The 22,419-nt window shown below is 42.9% G+C and overlaps 1 long non-coding RNA gene across 1 annotated transcript; it reads right to left on the reverse strand.

The window, feature by feature from the left end:
* Nucleotides 1–251: 251 nt before the first annotated feature.
* LOC137167708 (uncharacterized) lies at nucleotides 252–4,863 on the reverse strand. The gene is made up of 3 exons (XR_010924173.1): nucleotides 4,776–4,863; nucleotides 3,620–3,664; nucleotides 252–294 (listed from the first exon to the last, which is right to left on the reverse strand). It is a non-coding gene; the product is annotated as an uncharacterized lncRNA (long non-coding RNA).
* Nucleotides 4,864–22,419: the final 17,556 nt, after the last annotated feature.

Here is a 22,419-nt window from a genome sequence, read left to right on the forward strand (position 1 = left end):
ACATAGTCATTGGTTTGATATTGCCAGCTCTTTTTACAATGGAGAAAGGCCTTGTTTAAACAGTTACTCACAGTTGACTGCAGTCAGTGAAGAATTTTGATAGAATTAAATACAGACTTTCTGGTCAATTTATGAGGTTTTTAGGTTTCTCCACCACTGTTGTTTCTTAAAACCTACATGTAAAGTCCCCACTCACCTGGCTGTTAAATTGTCTAACTGTGACTAGTCTCATCAGTCTTGTTGCTTTTCTGGTTAGTGGCCCTTTTTGGTTCCAGGACTTGGTCACTTACCCCACTGCAACACAAACATAAAACATTACTAAGTAAGAAAACTGAGTACTCTCTACTCCCCCAGTAGCGCAAACATGTGATCCTGGCTTCAAACTAGTGTCTCTGGTAGGATATGAGAACCTGACACTTTTTCCACTGTGGTGCACCCCAAGGATATCACGAGATGGAAGAGTCAAAAATTCCCTGTTCTTTCGGTGGCCAGTTGTCTCCTAGGGTATATCTACACTGCAATTAAAAATTCAGGCTCACAGGGCATGGGTTAAGGGGATGCTTAATTGGAGTTTAGAGGATTGGGTTCAGGCTGTAAGACCCTGTGAGGTGGGTAAGGTCTGTGGATGGCCTCTGTGCAGTGAAATTGGTGTGGGGAAGAGGAAGAAAAATGGAAAAGAGGAGACAGGTTTGCTTTATGCTATGCAGGATTTCAAATCCATTATTTCAAGACAGTTTGTCTGTTCATAGCAAAAAACCTAAATGTTCCTGGCTTTGGAAGGCAAAGGGATGATCTCTCTCTTCCCCTGACTTTGCAATAGATCAACCCTCTTCCCTTTAAAAAGAAATTGACAGGTATGCAGAGTGAGTTAAGTGATGTGATTGTTCAATACACAATGAACAGCAGTGGGGAACTGGAAACTAGATACAGCATTCAGCTCTCTGGAAGACAGCCAGCTGAAAAAACTGGCCTTTCTATTTCTGGTTTTAAATTAAAAAAATAAAAAGCTCTAAGTAATCAGGCCTAGGGGGAAATACTGGATGGGTGCCGCTGGCAACTGTACAGTGGGTTCATGAGCCAGTCTTTTACACTTCTTTGTGCCCAGGTGTCCCTAAAGAACCATCTCTAGGAATTAACTTTGCATAGAAACAATTATAACTATTAGCTGCCATCTGGAATGGTCCTTTAGAATGCAATCATCTTAAAAGGGTAGTGTTACGTTCCCCCTTTTCTGAGTAGTAGCAGAATTTAGGGTTTCCCAGAGCAATTTCACCTTTGGAGCAGAAACTGCTGATGCATCGTCAGGTGCTTTCTTAATATTATTTTTGTTTGTTTATAAAATGTACATAAGTCCTGTTTCCATGAGCAAAGGTTGGAGACAAAGCACAAAGGCAAATCCCTCATGCAGCAACCCAAGATCAGGCACCTCTGTCCTGTCCCCAGAAGCAGCTGTCTTATGCTTTTCTTTGTCTCTAAAGCCTCACACAATCTCATCACCCAGCAAACTCTGTGCCCCTTTTCCATCCTCACCCCCAGTACTCGTCATTAAACTGGTCAGAAATATTACGCTGCAACTTAGTTTTGTCAGAAAATGCCAATTTGCTAGAGCAAAACGTTTTGCATCTGTAAGATTTGGGGAAACGTGCCAAAACACAGGCAGGTTTACACTGGAATCTGCTGGTGTTCCAGGGTCCGCAGCAGAGTGCCTGGGAGCCATGGCTGGAGCCAGGTTTCTTGAGGGGGGTGGCTCCATGGCAGGAAGTCTGGTAGTTGGCCTGAGAGCCTGGAAGCCCTGGGGCAATTCGCATGGACCGATGAGGCTGCCCCAGAGCCACAGACCATAGGAGAGTTAGTAGTACTTCCAGATTCCAAGCTATGCCACAGGGACCATGGACACCCTGAAAGCCCCAGCTTGAGCAGGTAACCCTTAATTAGACTACCAGGCTCCCTGCTGCAGAGCAGCTGTGTGAAATTGACATGCTTGTCGATTTCACATATTTTGTGTCAAGAACACCATTTTGGTATTGCTGAAACTAAATTTCCAGGGATCGCTGGTTTGCAGAGAAATTTTGGGGTATTTGTTTTTGTTCCCATTTGGAACCCATGCAAATTCTGAAATAACTAAACTTTTTTTGAACTCGGAACCTGTGGAGTTTCAGACAACTCTATTGTCACCTGGGAAACCCCTAGTCCAAGGCTGCTCATGAAGAACACATCGCCTGGAGAAGTGAGCTTGAGCATCTAACTTCCTTTTGTGCAACTGCTTTGCAACACAAGGAAGCTCAGAAAAGTCTAATGGCCCAGATAAAGGCTGGGTGCTTTAACCCACCCAACTTCCTTTAATGGATCTGTAAGTGAATTTCCTGCAGGGCATGTTTAACTGTTTCTATGGAGAGTTTTACTCTGGGTGGCTCATACATCAGTGGCCCCTGAACATCGAGCCATTACTGCCTTTTGTTGTAATGGTTGTTTACATCAGCTTCTGGATTACTGTCCTGTAGTGGTGCTTTTGATTTATTTAATAGTAATTTAATTACAGCATAGTGAAGTTCCCACTTGACTAACAGGACTGGTTGGGGTAAGAAATAACCCAAGAGAACAGGACAGGTCTGCCATGTAATAAAGTATAACATAACTCCAAATTAAGAAATGCAAGAGTGTTAACTTGCCAGTCCCATCAGAACAGGTGGTGCCGATGTAACATAAAGTAATTAAACACCGTTTAACCGTGCAGTCATGTCTCCCTCTAATAACTGCTTGTGCCAAAGACAAAAGACTGCTACTTACATGCAGGTAATAAAGTGACCTCCTTTAGTTCAAGGGACAGGAGCTTGTGTTTCACCAATGTACAGGAATGGCATGAGAAACACAGTAGTGCCCATCCGATTCAGAAGGAATCTCTGAAATCTAATAAGACCACTGCTGTAGCTGTGGGCTTCTGAAAACACTGGTTCAGACCTGGTGTAATCCTACATGTCTTATTGTGACAAATAAATAAGACCTCAGGCAGCTAGCAGTCTACTCTAGAGCAGCTCCAGGACTACTTTATCCTGTGCTGGGGGCAAAGAATCAGGGAGCCACTGATTGATGCTTTCTGGTTGCTGCCCTCAGCAGAAGTTGGAGAATCTGCTCCATACTGAATATTTTTTCACCTGACGCAGAAGCTGAATGTAATAAGGGTTAGAAGCTGGGGCATCAAGCTCCTTGTAACAGATATACTAATGAATAAACAGCACCAATCACTCCTTATTATAAATCTTGTTCAGCCAGATACACTGTATGAGTCATATAATGTGAAGAAGGAAGGAAAATATCTGGGCTTATCCGATTGTGTGTTTCCTCTGGTATTTCTTGATTTTTGGTTCCCTTGTTTTAAACACAAATTATTGAACTTTCAACATATTTACCAAGAAAAAAGGTGATATGACAGGAACAATACCTGCTAAACTGGGAATGTTTCACACAGTCTTCTTGAGGTGGTAAATTCCTAAGCAGTATTTCTGTCAATTAAGACACATAAACACTATGTTGTATGTCAGGTAAGTCTGGTCTGCAGAAAGCAGACCTAACATAAAATGTGGATAGCAAGGAAACGTTTAAGGCAATCAATATTACATACCCTCTTCTCCATCCAGCGCCACATCCTTCATCACTGGCACAGCCACTACACACCACAGAGAAAGCAACCTTAACTCTGCCCGTTTTCCTGCATCCCTTTCTCCAAACTTTACCCCACCCTCTCCCCCAACTCCAGACCACACTTCCTTCCCTGTTTAACCCCCAACTGTCTCTTCTGTGCAAGTCTGAGACTCTGAAACTGCATGTGGTAAGGTTTGCTGTTAGGACATATTTTCTTTCTTTAAAAAACATTGGTTCTGCAAAGCAGAAAAAGAGAAATACACACATATAATATGCAATAATATCCTGGCCAGGATACCTCATAATTGTTCATATATATTTTCTAATCATAGCAAACAGGCAGAAAGTATCAAAGTTTGGTCTGTTTGGAAGCAGAGCACAATTTGCTTAATGAAGGACCTGAGCAATATCATTTACAGCTAATAGTTAAACCTGTTAGTAACAGGTAGTGATTGCTACCATGACAGAATGTGTGTGTCTTTCTGACCCCAATCTGCTGAGCTCTTTGTGATGTGTACTCAGAAAAGAGGCAAAAGTATTTTTCTGAATATAGCTTCCAAATCATATAGAACAGAAATAATTATTTGTCTAGCATCCTCTCTGGCAGGTACTGAGGGCCAAATTCTGCTCTGTGGTACTGGTCAAACTCCACTGAAGCCAGTGGGGTTGCATCAGTGTAACTGAGTGCCCACTGCTATTGCACCAACATGTAGCACACCATGTCGTCTCCTATAATTTCTAAAGGGTCACAGACTTTGTGTTGCTTCTGTAGGCCAAGCTCATTGCACACGAGTCTCTGCTCTCTGGGCAGTAGAAACACTACAGTACAATAACTCAGTACATTTTCAATAGTCTATTAGCTGTATGGTTGGGCCTAAAATGTTTCTCTAATGCACTTTGGACCATTTTCAATGGTCCCAAGTCCAGCCAGCCACGATGAAGAATATATTCAGAAAAATGAACAAGTGCCTATTGCCTACATGCAATAGAAGGGCTCTGAGCTGTGCACAAGTGAGGGAGAAGAAAGGAGGAGTCCAGCGATGAGGGTAATGCAGATAGATCATTTGTCACTAACTATAACAGTCAAAGAGAATACAGCTGCATGGATGCTCCTTGCTTTCAACACTGTCACCTACTTGAGTCTGAATGAGTAAATTTTGCACAAGCCAGGAGTCTCTCCATCTTCTGCTTGGACAGATGGGTGCTTTCCTCTGTGTATCCCTGCATGGTCTGTGTATCAAGCTCATAATGAAACTGAAACCAGGAGATGTTTGTGTTTGGTTAAGAACATTCTAGTATCAATTCCAAGCCTGTAATGATGGGGGGAGAAGGCACAAAGATGGGAAACGTTGCTAGTGTAACCCCTCCCCTGAGTTCTGGCTCAAGCCACTTCCCTTTTCTGGACCTGGTGCTTGCTATGACCAATATTTGGAGTGTCTCTTCTCCCTTCTCCTTGCATGGGTCAGGCCCTGGGTTCTTTTCTGGTGCCTCCATCCCTGCCATGAACACGGGGGCGGGAGGAGCCGTCCCTTGACAAAATGAAGAATAGTCCGAGCTGGCAAGGGATTGTAATGCCTAGTACACAGGGAACAACAGAATAAATAAAACCAACCCAGAAAAGGAAAGACACACCAATGATAACAGTAAGCAAAGAGGTTTGACTTTATTGGGAACAGGAAACTAGGGTCTGGGGAAGGAAAGAGATATGGTTAACTAATAATTAATAAACATTGATAAATAAACCAATTCCCTACTTCTTAACATTCACCAGCCCACGAACCCCAGCCAGGGCCGGATTTAGGGGTGTGTGACACAGGTGACTGCCTGGGGTGCCAGGCTTGGGGGGGCACCAGGCTCAGTGTGCTCTTTTTATTTTTAGAGACAAAAGGCAAAATAGACTGTCTGTCGGACAGTGGCATACCGAGGGGGTGGGGTGACCATGTCATTGGGTGCCAGCCAGGCCCTTGGAGGAGGAGCCACCCCGCCCCTGTGGCAGGTAGCCAGGGCATCCGCTCAGCTCCTCTGCCCCTGCACTGAATGCCAGGAGGGAGGCAGGGGGGACCAGAGCCCGTCACACGCCTCCACAGCAGGGGGAAGAGCGGGAAACAGGGCCACAGACCCGCCCCCCATGGGATGCTGTCAATGCTGCTGCCACCGATGTGGGGGACAGCGGACATGGGCCCGCAGACGATGCTGCCGATGGGGCGGAGTGGGGGACGCAGGCACAAACACCCCTCTCCCGCAAGGCACTGCTGTTGGGGGCGCCAGTGTAAGTATGGCCCGCGGGCGCCGGATACCCACGGTATGCCACTGCTGTCTGAAGTAAAATGTTTGTTGTTCTTAAAATTAAAAAGTTTCTATAAACTTAGAGGAAATGAATTTTTGTATTTGCTTCTCTATGGCATGAATAAATACAGATTTACAAATACTAGCATACAAATTTATCATCTTATATGACTGGGATAAATCCTGTATGCAAATCGTGCATCAAAATCATGGAATGGGCTACAAATGCAATAAAAAATAAAGAATTCAGAAGTTTAACAAATGCGGATGGGAGGTGCCGAAGACACTCTTTGCCAAGAATGCCATTTGGTCTAGGGCCAGCCCTGACCCCAGCTTCCTCCATGGTCTTTCTTGAGGCAGATTGTAAACTGAGGCTGAGAATCTGAAGACAGAGTTTTGCAGCGCTGTGGTGTTAGTGAGCTTAGACAAAAGTCCCCGGCGCCCCGAGTGAGAGAGTGTCCTCGCCTGACTCGTTCTTTTCCCCTGTCTGGAATTCTCCTGGGGTTTTGGCTGGCTCTTAGCCAGTGGCAGGTTGGATCTCTCTCTGGTGAATGCTGGTCACTGCGGTGCTGGAACTGCCTGGTTCATGCTATCTCACAGCAGTGCAAGAATTCCCTTTGGAGGGAGTGGAATTTAGCCAGGACTCTCTGAGCTGTGTTGGCACTCTCCCAGTTTCCAAACTAAAATTAAACTCTTTTTTTGTGTAAAGTCAGGCTTTCACCTTGCTGGGATCTGGACAGCCCTAGCTTATCACTGGTCCAGTGGACTGCTTGTCGGTATCACACTTTGCGGAAGTCCTCCTTATTGTCCTCAGCAGGGGTTCCTGGTTTTTTCCGTCCCGATTGTTGCCTCTGAGCATGCTGGGAAATGATGTCAGAGGGCTTTGATAGCCACTCTAGATAGGGCTCCCTAGAGGTTCAGTCTGGAGCTCCAGGTGTTGGCAAATTCCAAGTGGGGGTTACACTGGGAAGAAACCTAAGGGAGAAATTATACAAGTCTTTAATCATAAAGTGATTGAAAAACCTATAACCCTGTTCAAATCAGCATTTCATCTTGTCTCTGTCTGTGGGAGGAAAGAGCACTGCAGGGTCGTTCAGTCCAAATTGCCTTGTCAGTATTAAGCTGTCTTAAATTTGTACACATCATACATTTACCTCTATCTCAGTCAGAATAATGAGGTAGCTGAAGTTACCTGGCTGTGCAAAAAGTGAACCAATCTTCCTTAAAAAAACTTTCTTACCTTGCACTCCATCTACTGTATTTTGTTTCCTTTCTGACTATTTCTCTTCTCTGAGGTATTTAAATCTGATTAAACTGATTCTGATCTCAGTTACAGCAGAGTCTTTAATCTTTGAAGACACTATGGTGTTATATTCATGTACGGCAGCAAACATGGGCACAGGCCCCAGCAATAACTCTCCAGGGCGCACAGAACTCCTCTGGCCTGGGATTGTGGTGGAAGAGCAAGCTCCTCCCAGGACCAGGGGGTGGGCGGAAGAAGAGCGAGCTCTTGGGAGGGGGAAGAAGAGTGTGCTTCTGGGGAAGTGGGAAAATCAAGCTCCTCCTGGGGTGGGGGAAAGGCACAAAACGTGCTCCTCCAAAAGGTGTCAAATTTAAACTCCTGTGCAGGCCCCTGCTCTTGTAACTGAAGTCAGAAGCTGACCCCACATCTGGATATCTCTCTGTCTTCCATATCTGCTAAGCTTTAGGGCTTTTATTCACTATCCTATTTGATTGAGTCCTCACATAGTGTATGATCCTACAAAACTCCCACAGCCTGATCCTGACTTGACTTCACTGGGAATTTGGGGAGCGTATAAAAGGCAGGATAATGGCCCCAGTGGTATTTTTGCTCAGGTAGAGACTACAGAATCAGTCCCTCCTACTTTTTCTTCTACAAATCATTATTCTACTCGTTATTCCAGATTAAATCAGCTCTGTGTGTCTTTAGCCAGTAGTTCATCTCATGCAACTTCCTGAACCCTGTTTCATATCTTTGTATTGCTATCCTTTTACCAAACTAATGTGCCTTTTTTCTATTAATTTCCTGGATTAGTCTTCCCCCTTAACATGCATAATAAACAGTGCGGCCACTTTGTTCATTTTCTTATCTTTGCTGTTTCACATATGTTGAGTCTGCTGCTAGGCCTCTTGCATACATCTGGCGAGGTATCTTCCACTGCTACATCCCTGTACTTTCCCTCCATCATTATGTTTTGGAGTTAGTGTAAGAACCTGCAGGGCTGGAAATGAGAGCCATGGGGACTCTGGACTGCTGACGCTGATGCATCACCACTGGATGCTTAAACTAGGTTCCCATGGGAGGTCCCTGTGAGGCTGGGCTCAGCAGGAAGTACCACCTCGCAGGACCTGAGTGACGGCCCCTCACAGTCCACTGATTGGCTGTACCAGTACTTAAACCAGGAAGCCATAAAGTGGAGCTGTCTGAACAACACCACAGACTGACTGCCTGTCTCTGCTCCAGATCCTGCATGTAATAAACCCTAGACTCCGCCTTCTCATCCTTGTTTGTCCTTCACTTTGCTCTTTGATGGCTGTTTGCAACCTGGTCCACAACCCTGATCTCCTGGTAGCTTGATGCTGCTTGCCTCTTAACTCTGTTTGCCATCTGGCCTATATCAGGTTCTGACCTCCCAGTATGACTCAGCCTAACTCCTGCTCTGACCACTAGGTCTGACCACACTCGTTCCAGTTGTGACAGAAGTTGAAATGATTGCAATGAAATCTGAAATATGAATGGGTGGGAGGGAGGGAAACTCGTGGTTTCTTGAAAAATAGACCTAGTCTGGTGAAATGTTCACAAATCTGCCAAGCAAATCCTGTGTTAAGTTTTTCTTCTAAACCATGTTTTTTTAATGAGAAACTAAATGAAATTCAGTTATTTTGACCAACTTTTGCTTGAGGGTTATCAAGTTATTCAAATACAGAGCTGAAAGAAACTCTTGGGGGTGCAAGCTAACCCTCATGAATTAAGATTAATATGTGTGTGACCTGTTAAGATAAATTGTGAATATTGGATTTCTAGTTAGAAGTCCCTGATTCTCACATTATTACTACTATCATAATCATATAGCTCCCAGATGTCTGTGAGACACTTGTAGGACAAATTGAAAGACTCTGTCCATATCCTCTAGTACTTACAATCTATTTATAAACATGATGCAATGACTGGGGGGAATGAGGAAGGATAAGGGTTATGTGCATAATATTACATGGTTACTAAGTTTAGGAATGTGTGATTAATGATTTGAATACCATATCGTATAAATTACCATCTGACCACCTATCTGGAAAGTTGCAGGCCAATTTTCTTGAAGTAATGTAGCCATGTCAATTCACTTTACGTTAGCCCAATTTAATTAGAAGTATATTACAGAGTGGGTTTTAAAAATCTGGTATTCAAAAAACAAAAGCAGTTTACAGTTCTATAGAACTTTCCATCTGAAGGTCTCAGAGCACTTCACAAGCATTAATTAAGCCTGACTAACCCTTCTGTGATTATCTAGTAATTATCTAGTATTACTAGTATTTATCTTCATTATACACATGGGAAAACTGGAGGTAATGGAGTGGTACATTGACTTACCCAAGGACACACACAAGGTGAGGGAAAAATCTAGATCATCTGAGTTCAAATCCCGTGCTTTAGCTATGGTCTATCCTCCCCCCACTTCATTGTGACTGGCTAAAACAGACACATGAATGTGGATAAAGTTATTTACATCGTTCCAAACTGCATTTTATGTAGGTAATCTTTTCTCAATAATTAAATGCAGCAGAACTGGGTCTGTGGTGACTAATGTGCCTTGGGGCACTTTTTCCCTTAGAGACTCAGGAGTGTTCTGTGTTCTTTTATGGACCTGCTGATGGTGAATAGATTTTAGTTACTCATATTATAAGTAAACAACTACCATATTAACCTACAGAAACCTCATGTGAATGATCTTAATAAATCTCACAGTTCAGTGAATGCAAAATTCCTCTCTGTAGGATAACGCTTCACATGAAGGCTTCATTTATTTCAGTAATTCTAGTAGCTCGGCCTTAAAAACTAGATTACAGTATCCTCCTAGAAAACCTTCAAGACTGCCAGATACATGAAGATGTATTTAAGCTCTTCATCCCTTAAATTTTCATTTTAACCTGCTGAAAATCTTCTTTCCTTTGAAGCGGCCCTAAGTAATTCTGAAAGATGGAAAAATTCCATGGTGTTCTGAGGTTATTTTTATCTTCTTTGATAATGCCAGACTTTAATTTTGTTAGTGAAGTTTTGTAGGCACAGAATAGGACTGAAGAACCTGTCAGAGTCCACTTGTCTTGAGATCAATACTCTTTTTGAGCTTTATCAATTTCAATTCCTCCCTTTTCAATTTATTTTAAGCATTTCAGGGATGCACTGCTGCAAGAGTCAGCACAATTTTCTTTTACCTGCTTGAAAGAAAAAAAAGATCTAGGCCTCGATCCCATAAGAGAGGATTGCGCAGGCATAGTCCTGTACAGAGACCCATTGAAGTCACTGGGTCTCCGTGCAGAGACCAGTGGCTCCACCTAGCCAGATATCCTCGCAAGATTGGGGTCTTGCTCTCTGTCTCTGGTCTTGAGAGTCGCCCTCTCTCCTCATAAGAATTTCTACCTTGCACATGAGTGACACAATCCTGACTTAATCCCAGGGAGTTTTAGTCACAGCCAGAGATCAATTGTTGTTCAAAAAATAAATTAAAACTTGGAACTAGCAAGGTGCATGCCATCCAGAGCCTAGTTGTATTACTTTTATACTATAATCCTTCCCCTCCCCCTTTGCTTGTTTTATTCTCTAATTTAGAGCTTTGTCCTGCACGGACGAATTGCATGAAATTGCACTGAGGTCAATGGGCATTCCACAGGATAAGGGCTTGTAAACTTGGGCCCTAAGACTCTTCAGGGCATGGACCTTGTCATCATACATGTCTGTGAAGTGCCACACACATGAGTGATAGTAGATAAATATTAATAATAATTTGCAGCATCATCCTTCCTGTTTTGAAAAAGAAGTAAATCTATCAACTGCTCTGAGGAAGCTTTTAAATAGGCAATATCTCTGTGTCATGCATTTCTATGAGCATCTCACACACCGGTCAAATTATCTGTTTCAGCATCCGTATTCAGCCTCTTCAATCCTAAGCCAGGTGAATACACAGTCTCTACAACTTGGTCTAATCCTGGCCTCATGTATTCATTAGCTATTTTTCCCAGCCTTCTCCGTACTTTGCTGTACTATGTGGCCAACACTTTCCATGATTCTCAAGCTCAGGACTTCTTAACTGAGTTATTGAAGCCAATACAATGTCTCTAAAAATACCATAACCTTCATAAAAGGGGGCTATTTATTGCCTGTCACATTCCACTCCCTCATCTCTCATTCCCACTATAAATTGCACTATTTAATTTTTTCTAAATGCAAAATTACATCAAATAAAGAAGTTGTTCACAGGAGAAGTGTCCTGGGAAGACCGGTACAGAGGGGAGTGTGAGACGATCTGGGTTGCAATCCAGATCAGTGATGAGTTCTCACCACTTGTCCTGTAACCCTAGATACCTCACAATGCCTTGCTGCTGTAGCTCATAACCTAGAAAGCTCACAACTGGTGTACAAGCATGCAGGTCACACCCTGAGAGTCTCTGCTAGAAGAGCCCCAGTTCACCCTCTCTGACCTAGCAGAATATCTACAGCTCCACTCTGGCTTCCACCAGCCTTGCTACTTGCTGGGTGATCCTAATACACTCCCAGTCCCCAGTTTTCCCCAAATGATGTGCTCTGTAATGCCCAGCTCTTTCCTGGACAGTTCAGAGAAATAATAAAGTTTGTTTGCTCCCCTAAAGGCACAAAAGTATATCACAATTTATTAACTTCAGTAAAATACATCCTTCCCTTTAAACACAGCACTGAATTGGTTTATAGTAAAAATAAAACAAATTGACTAACAATAGGACATAGGTTAAGTCAGTGGTTCTCAACCTTTGCAGACTACTGTACCCCTTTCAGGGGTCTGATTTGTCTTGCATACCCCCAACTTTCACCTCACTTAGAAACTATGTGCTTACAAAATCAGACATAAAAATGCAAAAGTGTCACAGAACACTATTACTGAAAAATTGCTTACTTTCTCATTTTTACCACATAATTATAAAATAAGTGGATTGGAATATAAATACTGTACTTACATTTCAATGTATACAGAGCTATATAAACAAATCATTGTCTGTATGAGATTTTAGTTTGTACTGACTTCACTAGTGCTTTTTATGTACCCTGTTGTAAAACTAGGCAAATATCTAGATGAGTTGATGTTCCCCCGGAAGCCTTCTGCATGCCTCCAGGAGTACATGTACCCTTGATTGAGAACCACTGGGTTAAGTGATGCCAAGTAAAAGGAATAAAGTTAGAAAGGGTTACAAGCAATTAAAAGTGAAAACACTCATCTAAAAGTCTAAAACTTGCTCTAACAAGATAGTCTTTGTTCAAGATGTTTTCTCTCACCAATCTTCTTTCTTCCCAGCCATGGCTGACTTTCTCTGTCAGCACGTTCCACAAAAGCACAAGGGGCTAGTTTACTTTGTGTTCCTAGGTGAAAGATCTTTGCTTAAGCAGATTTCTCACCTATGGTTCCAGAGACTTCAGCCTATCTTTCTCAGCTTGCTGGAGCTCTGTTCTCATGTGTCTATCTAATGATGGATGCCAAGGATGGCTTCTGTCCTTGCTTATTCTAATTCAATGACTTTGTTTCAAGAGGCAGGATGACTGCATGCTGTTTTTCCCTTCTTGTGGTCTTCCCACCCCCTCCTGATTTCTGTTTAAATGGATTTTCCATTGTTTCTGGTCACACCTTGCTTGATTTCAAAGGAGACAGGCAGGGAACTCCCTTCCCTCCTGTCTGGGGAAAGCCTGTTTCTCCCTTTGTTTGGTAACAGACTGAAAAGCCTATTATCGATGATTATCCATAATTCCTTAGGTAGGATTCATACATACAATTCACAATTATATTAATCACTAGTGTGTCATATGCTTTCATAAAAGACCTCACACTATACACCTTTAGAACACAGTAATATTATATATAATCAGTTGATTCAATTGCTTGTAATTTGAGGTTCAGCCCCCTGTCTTTATAAGGTCAATAAACCTTTGAAGCGGATTCTTCTGAAGTTACCCCGCAATAGTTTATTCAAGCTGTGAGGAAGATGACATGGAGTCTGGTGGTGAAGGTGATCTCTGTGCTGTCTCCCCTGAGCCCCCCTAGTCACCAGTCTAGATTTGAGCATGCGTCCATAACTCTTAATACACGCCACATACGTGCATCACGCAAGAATATTAGTGATCAGTGAGGTTAGTTTTCCAATGACATATTACATGACACTTTTTAAAAAACAGATTATAATCAAAGTGAGTTGGGGTACACTGAATCGGTTAGGCTAGCTGAAATTCATTACTTGGTACCAGTAAGCCTCTTGCTTGCTGGCACTGGGATGCTCTTAGGGTCACACCTCGTGCCTTACAAAGCCGGGGGAGGGCAAGCCACTGACTGACCTGGAGGCAGCAGGTCAGAGTTCTGTTTCCTGGACAGGGCATCTGCCACCATATTTTTATTCCCCTCTATATAGAAGAAATGTATTTAGTCATTTTTGTGTTTCCAGTCTCCAGGACTAACCCCAGAGAGTATCCATAGTTTCACGTTCAGAGTTGCTACAAATATTTCATAGTGACATTAATGACCAATGTGATATTAGATTTCAAACAGTATATTGTGTCACCTTTTAAATAAATATCACACCAGCGTGTGAAGTATAGTGAGTATGTCAGGCCTGAAAAGAGTTGCCAACACAGAGTAGTGAACTACAAATGGATCTCTGTCACAGAGCGATTGGTAGTTTTTGCTTTGTTTGACTTGATTTTCATTTAAACATTTGTAAAATGACTGGTTTTCTAATATCTGTGTATGAATGGACTGTACTTTTCTAACTTCACAGTTTTGTTATATGCAAAAAGTTCTGGATCAGTTATTTTTCTCCTTTTCAGGAGTGGTAAGATGAATCTACATTTGCCTGAGGAAATATCTGGTATCTATGGGAACTCACTGGTCTTAAATTAGCTGCAGTAGGCCTCTCCTTGTTCCATAAATATAATAGATTGTAACCTCTCTATCATTCTTTGTGATGCTCAATATCTCAAAGTTCAAATAAAGGGAGTTCTCAGGTTCATAACAAGTTCTATATGCATGCCAAACAGCATGAAAATTAAACTTAAAACTTTGGACCCAATTCTTCACTGCTTTTCTCTTTGGGTGGTCATTTACACCATTTTGAAGTGATTGTAAATTGCTATTATTAGTGTAAAAACATGGAAAATTCTAATTTTGTACAGTTTTACATGTTTGGAAAGTAGAGGTGAATGAACACATATGATGCAGGGCTTCAGAGTATCAGGCCTTTTATATTTTGTTTTGCTCCTCGAACAAGAAGAGGCTCTTGAATCTATTTCCTTTTCAATTAACTTTTTGTTATTGCAGATAATATTAAATTTGATCTGTGAAGAGACCCCACTCAGGAAGGTGATCATAATTCAAAATAAAAAACCAAGGATAGTTTTATGGTGATATTTTTTTAAGGCTTCTGAATACTCCTACAAAAGAGAAATATTAGAGAGGGTGGTTTTGGTTTTTTTAAATGTGAGTTGATGTCACTACTGCCAGCTTCTGATCCATCAGTGACATGTATTATTCTGAAGTGGAGGATTTTTTCCCCAGTAACTTACTGTTCTGAAAGAGTTTATTGTGAAAAAGTGCTGTTAACATTCAATTTGAGCAAATGAGAGCGGTTAGATTTTTGTCTACATGTGCTTGATTTTCCTCTTCTCTCCAAACACTACATCACCCTCAATAATTGTCCCTCTGGACTGTTTGTTTCTGATAAACACAGCATAAATTCAACCCTTTGCAGCAATATGTCTTGAATAGAGCTGACTCAGCTGAGTGAAATACTGCATCTGCCTAAGGTGCCACAATGCCTCTTTGAGGTTGTAGTTTACGTGCCTTATGACCTCATTCTTCCCTATGGGCTGGGCTCCCAGGTCGAACTACATTTCCCACAAAAGAAGATATTGTAATTCTTTTTTTTAAAAAAAAGATACTGTAATACTCACTTATAGAATGAGAGATTTGTTGGGACACTGCAAGAACCAACTCTAGTACACACAGGCAGGATTTAACTTCCCAGCTCAGATCAACAACATAATACCATGCAAGACAACAGCTTTAATGTATTATAGGACCAACACAGTTACAACAACACTGCAAACAATAACTTAACACTAAGATAAGGATACAGCACCATTTACTTGCCGTCCCCACTGAACATTACAACTTTCTCCCATCTAGTTATATAAGAATTTAATGGTAACTCCTAGGAATCCAGGCAGTCTGCTATCCATGCAGGTTTCTGTATTATTCTGCCCTCTCGAGTCCTATATTCAGTCATGGACACCTCACTCATAGATGGATCTAGATTATCAGCAAGAGGAAGATTCATATCTTTTAGGTCAGTTCCCAAGAACACCCCAGTAATTCCTCCTCCATCCCCCAGCCAGGATGGTGCAGGGAAAGCCCTATCACAGTCTCCTGAATGTAAACAAATAACTATGCAGGGTTTCCTCTTCCTGCCACCTCCTGGCTTGCCGTTCCTTCTGGTATTTCAAAAGGGCCAATCCCCTATCATAGTAGTCAGTTAAGTGTTTGCATAAACATCTAGAAGACCCATGAACTGCACTGAGAAGCTGCTGGTAAAATGCTTTGGCATCACCACCCAAAAACACTGCTAGGTACTATTCTGCTCTCTCATCAGTCCACTCATTCAGCAAGCAACACCTCAAAAGTCTGTCAAGTATTCACAGACTCTAGTCTCATCTGCCTGCCCGGTAACTTTCTTCTCAAGGAAAAGTGCTTTGCCGTCTTGAAGCCACTGCCACCAGATGTAATATTTGATTATATAATCACAGAGATTTATTGGGACACTGCAAGCACCAACTCTAGCACATATAGGCAGGACTGAACTTTCTGCTAACTGCCTCCACTCCCGGTCAGATCAACAACATAACTGCAGCGAGGGGGTGTGGCCTCTCTCAGAGACTGACAGGGAGAAACTCTTGCTCATCCCCTGGTGGGCAGAGCCAGGACACTCGCCAGGAGTGGAAGGGAGAGACAGGAAGGGGAAATATAGAAGGTGAGCCCTCTTGCTCAGTTGGGCTGGGGCTGCCGGAGGAGAAGGACCTCTCTCCCCCATTGCTGATGCCCAAGCCAGACCACTGCAGTGCCAAGGACTCGGAGGAGCTGCCGGAACTGCCTGGGATGCTGAGGAACTGTTGGGGCTACTGCTCACCGTTTACCTCAGGGAGATGGATCCAGGTAACCCAGGGAAGGGAGGTAGGAAGTAGCCGAGGGGAACCAGACAACAGTTCGGTTGTGCTGTGGCCTGACACTAGGTCAGCATGCTTCAGCTAGGATCCCGCTGACCCAGTGGTGGAACCCTCCACCACTGTTAGGGCCCTAGGCTGGCACCTGGTGGAATAAGGCGGGGACCAGCTGACCCACCCCTAGGGTGGCAGCTACCTCAGTAGAGGCCGGGAGGCCTGATTGCTGACTCTGCCACGAGGCCAGAGCCTCCTAGACTGCATGCTGCTTTACCCCAACTGAGGGCAGGGGCTCCCTAGGCTACTTGATGCTCCACCCTGCCCGAGAGCTGGAGCCCCAGACTATCTATGGCTCTGCCCTGCCCGAGGGCCTGATCCCATAGACTGCCTACTGATTCTGCCCTGCCATAGGCCAGAGCCCCAAGACTGGTAATTTCTCTTTTTTGAGCCTGCCTGTTTAGGTGTCACAGCGAGGGGCCATGGACTCCCTCCCAAACGGAAGGGGTGGGGGGCAGGGGTGGCCCTGACCTCCTTCATAACTTACAAGACAACAATTTAACAAAGATAAAGATATAATACCATCTACTGGTGGAGGTGCTGTCTACACTAAACATTATTATATGAATAAACGTATTGGGATCCCAAAAGAAATTGCTGGGTGTATTGGTTGATCACGGGATGACTATGAATTGACAATGTGACGCAGCTGTGAACAAGGTTATTGCAATCCTAGGATGCATCAGGAGAGGTATTTCCTGTAGAGACAGGGAGGTATTAGTACTGTTATACAAGGTGCTGATGAGACCTCATCTGGAATACTGTGTGCAGTTCTGGTCCCCCATGTTGAAGAAAGATGAATTAAACCTAGAACAGGTGCACAGAAGGGCTACTAGATGATCCAAGGAATGGAAAACCTGCCTTATGAGAGGAGGCTCAAAGAGCTTGGCTTGTTTAGCCTAACCAAAAAAAGGCTGAGGGGAGATATGATTGTTCTGTATAAATACATCAGAGGGATAAACACTAGGGAGGGAGAGGAGTTATTTAAGTTCAGTGCCAATGTGGACACAAGAACAGCTGGATATAAACTGGTCATCAACAAATTTAGGCTTGAAATTAGATGAAGGTCTCTAAACATCAGAGGAGTTGAGGTTCTGGAACAGCCTCACAAGGGGAGTAGTGGGGGAAAAAAACCTAGCTGGCTTCAAGCCTGAGCTTAATAAATTTATGGAGGAGATGATATGATGAGGCTGCCTACAATGGCACACAGCTGATCTGTGACTGCTAGCAGTAAATATTTCCAGTGGCTGGTGATGGGACATTAGATGGGGAGAGCTTTGAGTTACTACAAAGAATTTTTTACCAGGTGTCTGGCTGGTGGGTCTTACTCACATGCTCAGGATCTAACTGATCACCACATTTGGGGTTGGGAAGGAATTTTCCCCTTGCTCAGATTGGCAGAGACCTTGGGGTTTTTCCACTTTCCTTGTGGCATGAGGCACGGGTCACTTGCAGGTTTACACTAGTGTAAATGGTGGATTCTTTGCATTATGATTTGAGGACTTCAGTAATTCAACCAGAGTTTACGGGTCTATTTACAGGAGTGGGTGGATGAGGTTCTGTGATGGGTAATATGCAAGAGGTCAGACTAGGTCAGTGGTTCTCAACCTTTTCAGACTACTGTGCCCCTTTCAGGAGTCTGATTTGTCTGTGTACCACCACGTTTCACCTCACTTAAAAACTCTTTGGCTGTCCATCGTAATTGGTGATGATTGCAGAGGAGGGAAATTAAGCACTTGTTAGCTCAGTGATGAGAAGCGAATCCAGCATTTGAAATAAAGCCTCTGTGACAGTTTGGGCAGGAGAAATTGGAAAGCTGCTTGATATTATGACATTGAAGATGGTGCTATTGATACACTGCCTCTCTGTGCGCATCAACTGCCTAGATAGAAGCATACACTACAGACTGTACTAAGGAGCCTGATTTGTCTTGTGTACCCCCAAGTTCCACCTCACTTAAAAACTACTTGCTTACGAAATCAGACATAAAAATACAAAAGTGTCACAGCACACTATTACTGAAAAATTGATTTCTCATTTTTATCTTAATTATAAAATTAAACAATTGAAATATAAATATTGTACTTACATATTGTGTATATACAGCAGTATAAAACAAGTGATTGTATGAAATTTTATTTTGTACTGATTTCGTTAGTGCTTTTTATAAAGTCTGTTGTAAAACTAGGCAAATATCTAAGATGAGTTGATGTACCCCATGGAAGACCTCTGCGTACAAGGGATACAGATACCCCTAGTTGAGAACCACTGAACTAGCTGGTCCCTTCTGACCTTAAAGTCCATGAATCTATATGAGAAAATAGGAAGGGACTTTCCCAGTACATCTGAACATATGGGGTCCACAAGGAATTTTCCCCCAGGGCAGATTGGCATTAGGCCCTGGGGGTGGTTTCGCCTTCCTTTGCAGCATGGGGTAGGGGTCACTTGCTGGTAGTTTCTCTGTACCTTGACGTCTTTAAATCATTATTTGAGGGCTTAAATATCTCAGTCTTAGGTTGGGGTCTATTACAGGAGTAGGTGGGGGAAGTTCTGTGGCCTGTGTTGTGCAGGAGGTCAGACTAGATGATCAGAATGGTCCCTTCTGACCTTATAGTCTATGAGTCTATATGGTCACCTTACCAGGCTGTAGCAGCGAGGAACTTTTAACCCCACTCTCAGCAGGCCCTGGGATCTAATAGATATGAGTTTATTAATCAGTGCTGCTCACAGTCACATTAATGGGTCACACCTGATTTTCTGAGGACTGTGGGGGAAAGAACTGGAGTGAAGAATAAAACCATGAGGTTTCTCTTTTGAAAGATAGGAGTGCTTTACCTAACAGTAACTCAGAGTAACTCAAACTTGGGGGGCTTGAACTGCACTGTGGGCTGGATTGTTTGGATGTACAATGTTCTAACGGGGGCCGCAAAGGGTCAGGAGAATGGTAAAAAGCAAAGACAAGACAGAAAGTACAAAATTGCCAAAGTTAGAAGAAAAAGAGAATGATAGCAACATCAATAGCTAGAGAAATAATTATGTGGGTTCCATGACAAGGGTGAACTCCTGAGCCTGGATAAAGGTCTCAGAGGAGGTCTGCAGAGGAAAGGGCATTAGCAATTTTATAGCTAGTGTTAGACCACTATAAGAAAACAGGTTAGTTGTGACTCGTTTATAAAGGCCACCAGTCAATGTTAGGTCAGACCTTTCTAGTGAACATCTGAGTGCTGTTGTGTTTAATACAGAAAATAATTTATTTCTTCTAACTGGAGTGTGGATACAATAGGAGGAAATGTATGCGTCAGGAAGCTTGATTCCTATTCCAGTAAAAAAGAAGCCAAATGGCAGGAAAATGACCATTGGATTAAAAGTTGAAGGCCATGTATCAATAGTACATCATGCATTAACATCTGCATGACAGACAGTAATGGAAAAGAGTTCAAATTCGTTTAGATAGGACTAGAGATGTGACAGAAACTGTGTGTAGATCTGGATTAGGGTTAGACAAGGGGTTGGAGTTTGGATATGAGATTGAACCTGGTCTGTATCACAGAGTGTGGATGAGATATCCTTGTGAAATACTGACCCAGAATAGCCAAAATCTTATAAGATCAGCTGTTTTCTTGAGATTTTCCTTCGTTAGCCACATTAAACTAGATTTGGAAATTGGTTTTCTTCTGATTTTGCTTCTAACCCGGAACCCAAACCACAGGATTAAGTTTGGATCTAAGACTCCAGGTCACGCCCTATCACTAAGTTAGATATAATTAACACAAAAAGGAGACTTTGTTACAGTTTATAAAAATTCCCGCAGTACATAAAAATAGGACCCAATATTCCTGAAACAAAGACCTTACTGAATTCCTGCAATTTCCACTGCTGTTCCCCACTACTCCCTCACTCCAAGCAAAAGCCTAGAAGAGCAGATGGTCCTTGCAGAGGGACCCTAAAGGTCAACAAATTCAGGCTTTGGCAAACCAAAAGGGAACTTATTATCATGACCCTCTCTAGAATTCCCCGCAGCCCCTGATGACTGAGGACTGTTAACTCAGGTGTTTTATCTGATTTTTCTCTGCTGTGGCATCGGATAAGGAGCAAAGCAATCTCTCGTGCCCAAATCTATTTCACTGGATAACTCTGTTGCCCCTTCTTCCAACACCAGTGTCCCATTCTGACTCCATTGTTGCCCATCTGCCAAACAGTAGTGGTTGTCTGGGGTCTTTATAGGTTTAAACAGTTACTTTACATTTCAGATGACTAGGATACCTGCATGATACAAGTAGTAAAGTAGTTTGTTCTTTTTCTAGTCACAGCTGAAATCTGTTGAACAAGCCAATTTTGTTTCTTCATGGGTTAATGTTTTATAAGGAAATGAAAGGGGCTAAAGGTATAAAAAAACTGTTTCTGGCAGACACTTCAGAAAATGGAAAGGAATTTGCTGCTGAAAATATAGCTATGTTATACTACAATTAACCAATGGGCAACAGGTTGTTTTTGTTTTCCATACAATTGACAACTGTCCAACAAACTGTAGCAGTATATGGCAGGTCACCATGATAAACATTGTTCTTGCATTTTTTGGCATGCACACAAAAGAGACGTCCCCTCCAGTGCCCAGCAACTTGGCTTGCTTTTTGTATATATGCATAATTCTCCTTTCTGAGCCTGTAAAACCTCCAAAATCTCCATTAAAATGCACTGTAAACCTCTCCTCTCTGTGAGTAATATGGAGCTATGAAGAGAAGACCATAAAACTGAAGCCAGAATAAATAAACCTCATTACAAATGAGTGAGGGTTGGCAAGCCTACGAATTATTTGTTTTCCTCCAGTGAAACAAGAGGAGGATTGAAATCCACAGAAGGGAATCAAGGTGGTTCAAGGGACACACAAGCATTGTAACCCCATTCTAGATTTGTGTGTAATTTTCAGAGAGAGAGAGACAGAGAGAGTACATGGTGGGTTAAAGGTTTTATCAGCCTGAGTTGGGATGGTTGCATTACTTGTGAGTGAATGAAGTCAGTGTGAGCTATGCAAATCATCCCAAATGAGTGTCACTAAGAGCTGTATGCCATGCCCCCACCTATTCTGCATGTGCCATATTTTACAGAAAAACTATGTTTGGGAGTTGTTTGTTTTATTGGGTCTGTGTTTCATATTCTTCTGCCAGACTCCCTTTAGCACCAAGAGTCCTAGAGTAAAGACCTCAAAGAAAGAAAGAAAATAGAAAGCCAGATCTCACCCTTTGGATCTGTGCAGGGCTCTCCCACATCCATACAAAAAATGGAGGAGTCAGCTGCCTCTCTTTCAGTATCCCATCCTCGGGGAGGAGTGTGCTCTTCATAGTTCCAGAGATCTGAGTGGCGGGGTGGTGCAGGCAGTGTGCTGACTGGGGGAAGAAGTTGTGTGAGCTGGGGCAGTGCAGGGTAGGGATGTGGGTTGTCCCACGTGTACACACTCAGCAGACAATCCTGAGAAACACTGTCAGAGCTATGGTCCTAAGGGCAGGCACTGGCTAGGAGTTTTGTGGAGCCGTGCAGCCTGGGTAATAGAGCCACAAGGAGACCCAGTGCCACAGGGAGTCGCAAGAGTTCTGTATGTGTGGTCTGGTGTTCCCACAGAAACTGCTGCGGGGTTTGGGGACTAGATATCAAGCTATGTGCCTCCAATGGGAGAATTCCCAGGTGAGCCAAAAAGGGGAACCTTTCAGAGTTTACTGCCCACTGTGCAGTTATTACCACACAGGGATATGATTTTTGATGCATAATTAATATTTCTTTTAAAAATTAAAAAATTATTGTACTTTTTGAAAAAATTGAATGTCAATATTTCAGGACCTTCATATAAGGAAGCAAGTTCTGTGCATGCTGTTGGAAAACTGAGCATCTTCCCATTTCCAGTGGACAGAGTTCCGTTTTCTAGCCCTGACTGAAAGATTTAGGAGTTGAACCTGTCACTGGTGCAGGATTGAATCTAGCCCATC

This window comes from Emydura macquarii, unplaced genomic scaffold (assembly GCF_026122565.2).
Source record: "Emydura macquarii macquarii isolate MOO-44397 ecotype Brisbane River unplaced genomic scaffold, CSIRO-AGI_Emac_v2 contig_2975, whole genome shotgun sequence".
Lineage (NCBI taxonomy): Eukaryota > Metazoa > Chordata > Testudines > Chelidae > Emydura > Emydura macquarii.